The sequence below is a fragment of the Pleurodeles waltl genome, unplaced genomic scaffold, assembly GCF_031143425.1.
Source record: "Pleurodeles waltl isolate 20211129_DDA unplaced genomic scaffold, aPleWal1.hap1.20221129 scaffold_418, whole genome shotgun sequence".
Classification (NCBI taxonomy): domain Eukaryota; kingdom Metazoa; phylum Chordata; class Amphibia; order Caudata; family Salamandridae; genus Pleurodeles; species Pleurodeles waltl.
The window spans coordinates 58,493-61,539 of record NW_027150126.1 but is presented as its reverse complement, the minus strand read 5'-3'; the positions used below and the strand labels follow the sequence as shown (position 1 = coordinate 61,539).

Genomic DNA, 3,047 nt, shown 5'->3' with positions numbered 1-3,047 from the left:
ACTCTCTAGGAAAGACCACTTGAATCAACAGGATCTGTCCAACACAGTAGCTCTCCAGCCAGGTTTGCTGGCATCTGTTGCGAGGATTCAGGAGCATCCAGGTATATTAGTGTCCACTTAGACCAGTGGTCTTCAAACTCTTTAATGCCGCATCCACCCAATGGGAAAAAAAACATTGGTGCCTCCCCTCTGAATTGTCCACAATTCTTCTATTAAATTGACACTGTTTAAATATGGCTAGACCTATTTAAACATTGCAGTTAAGTTCTGTTACTGTTTTAAAAATGCAATCAAATACATGACCCCAAATATACTATTCTGGTCAGGCCTGCCCTACTAACCAATTGCAGCGTCATGCTCTGCTGAGTAAAGTGATCTCACGACAGTGAGGAATGCACAGGCCGGGTGATGCCCGGCGCACAAAAGCGCGCCTTCTTGTGTTGTACGTCTCTTCATCCAAATGCAAAATCAGATTTCCTGCACTGTGGTCGGCAGGAGAGACATGGGAAGGCGCAGTAGGGAAGGCTTGAGCAACGAACCGTTGGCTATGTTTTGTTGTTACTTTGTTGACATGAGCTCAAGTAATTTGAAGCAGAAGGAACGACCAGACCTAAAAAAAACTCTCTTACCTCCAACGCCGAATAACCACTATAATTATAATATCTCAAAAGCAGCTGGCCTTGTAAACTTAATGAGCAAGCAAGCCGATGCATTTTGGGTTTTGTTGTAAAAGAATAAAAATACTATCCATCCTTTCCTTTTTTTCCGGCAACAAGCGATGTTACAAAGATATCACAGCACACAGTGAGATTGAGTGAAAGACGAGGCACTGAGGCTGGCGTGCAGCACTCCACAGCTCTTGTTATTGAAATGCAGACAGGGGGCGGAAGGAGAAAAGTAGGAAGGAATTGCGATAGTGAGACCAACTCTTCTATCTATCTGCATTACATGGAAAAAGGATATATTTAGTACTCATGGCCGGTTAGCTCAGTTGGTTAGAGCGTGGTGCTAATAACGCCAAGGTCGCGGGTTCAATCCCCGTATGGGCCAGGTTGCATTTTTTCTCTCAACTAAACTCTTTTTTTCTCATTTAATCAAGCTCTTATAAATCCATACACTCTGTTGCTCCAGTATACGTTCACTTTCCATTAGTCCTTCTTTTGCCACTGCTGACCAAAGCTCAAGCCGGCAGTGCCAGTAGAACAACACAAGTGCAAGGGATTGTCTCTCCAAGATGGAGACACTGCCTCAGACTATGTCTCGTGAGAGGTGGAGGGAGACCAAGAGCTGATTATTAGATGCGTGGGGATAAGAGGAACATAACTCAGGTGAACAGATTCTGGATAGTGATGCTATAGCTAGGATCAGCAACGTTACAGGGGAAAGGATAGGAAAATAATTAGGTGACAGAAGTATAGAAGTGGCTACAAGGGGGTGTGTCTCTTAAGAGGGCCGAAAGATACACTGAAGGCGAAGGTGAAGTAAAAGAAGAAAGAAAGATCAAAGGAAGTCGACAGTGATTGAGAGAAAACTCACAAAGGCAAATTGAGCAAAAGACAAAGCCTGGGGAGTTAGACTACTTCAATGCAAATTTACGCCGCAGATGAGCATGACAACTGACCCTTGTACAGTGGTGCTGAAACAATTTTCAGTGTGGGGGTGCTGCCATCAAAGGGCTTCTGAAAATCCAGGAATCATACAAAGAACAAGTCCTGCGGAATGAGCCACGCACATTCAGAAAGAATGGTGATGCGTTGGTTACTTATTGGTAATCTTCATTAGCCTTAGTCCATTGCGTCCTTGTGACAGTCATTACGAAGTAAGGTGATGTCACCTTCCAACAGGAAGAAAGAACAGGAGGATCCTTAAATGCAAGCCCCATGCACCCAACCTGGGTGCCAAGCCCTTGCCAAAGGACTGATAGGAAGGTGGGCAGGATGTAATGTTTGTGACAAAGACAAGATGGACTAAGGGTAATGCAGAGTTCAAAACATTGGTACTCAAATGCAAAACAGAAAAATTATTAAGCCATAATGCTTGACAAATGTATGCTCTGAGGACCAAGTAGCCACCCTAGGAATTTCCTAGATTGTTACTCACTGGAATTCAACCCAGGAGGTGGCCATTCCTCTCGTAGACCATCCCTGAACTGGAAGATATTCTAAAAAGCCTTGCAAAGCCAGAAAAATTGACAACTTAATCCACCTACTTAGAGTCATAAAAGTCACCTTCTTGTCTTTTCCAGGCTGTCCAAAAGTCACAAACAAGGAGTCGGTTTTCCTGAACTGCAGAGGCCTGGTGACATAAATGAAAAGAGCTCTTTAAACATCAAGTGTATTCAGCAAATGTTCCTCCGGAGAGGAAGGAGAGGGAATGAAAGAAGGAAGAATTATTTCCTAAGATCTATCAAAAATAGACTTAACCTTTGCAGCAAAGGTAAGGCTAGGCCTTAAAGTTACCCCATCTTCCAAAGTATCAACTGAAGAGAGGACAGCATTTTAAGGCTCCAAGCTCCCCAATTGTTCTCAGGAAGGTGATAGGAAATAGGAAAATAACTTTATAGGAAACAATCTTTATGTATACAGTGTCCAGATCCTCAAAGAGATAAAATTGCAAAGCCTATAAAAGAGTAGGAAGATTCTGAGTTGGAGAAAAGGGATTTTTCAACTGGTCTTACAATTGACAAAAGATCAGAACAGTCTAGACACCAAAGATTGTAACATCGACGAAGGTACAGAAAAGTCCCTAAAAACCTTTATCGCAAAGCAATGAGCTTTCAGAGTGGAAAGAGATTCGACTGAAACCCATTCAGAAGAAAATGCAAAATAGCAGACAAACTACAGGTAGGTGCCAAAAAATCATGAGCAGAACATCACGTCTCAAAAGACTTCCAGTTCTTTGAGTAAGACTTCTAAGTAGAAGGCCTGCTGGAGTGCTGAATTAATTCCACTAAGGAAGAGGAAAGACCCTTTGCTAGCAGTCCAGACTTCTCAACCTCCAAAGCGATAGAGTGAGTTGGAGCAAGAAGGTCAGGGACGACGTTCTGA

At 43.0% G+C, this 3,047-nt stretch overlaps 1 non-coding gene across 1 annotated transcript; it reads left to right on the top strand.

Annotated features, from left to right (window-relative positions):
• The first annotated feature begins 976 nt into the window (after positions 1-976).
• Positions 977-1,050, top strand: TRNAI-AAU (transfer RNA isoleucine (anticodon AAU)). Its single transcript has one exon. It is a non-coding gene; the product is annotated as a tRNA-Ile (tRNA).
• The last annotated feature ends 1,997 nt before the right edge of the window (positions 1,051-3,047 follow it).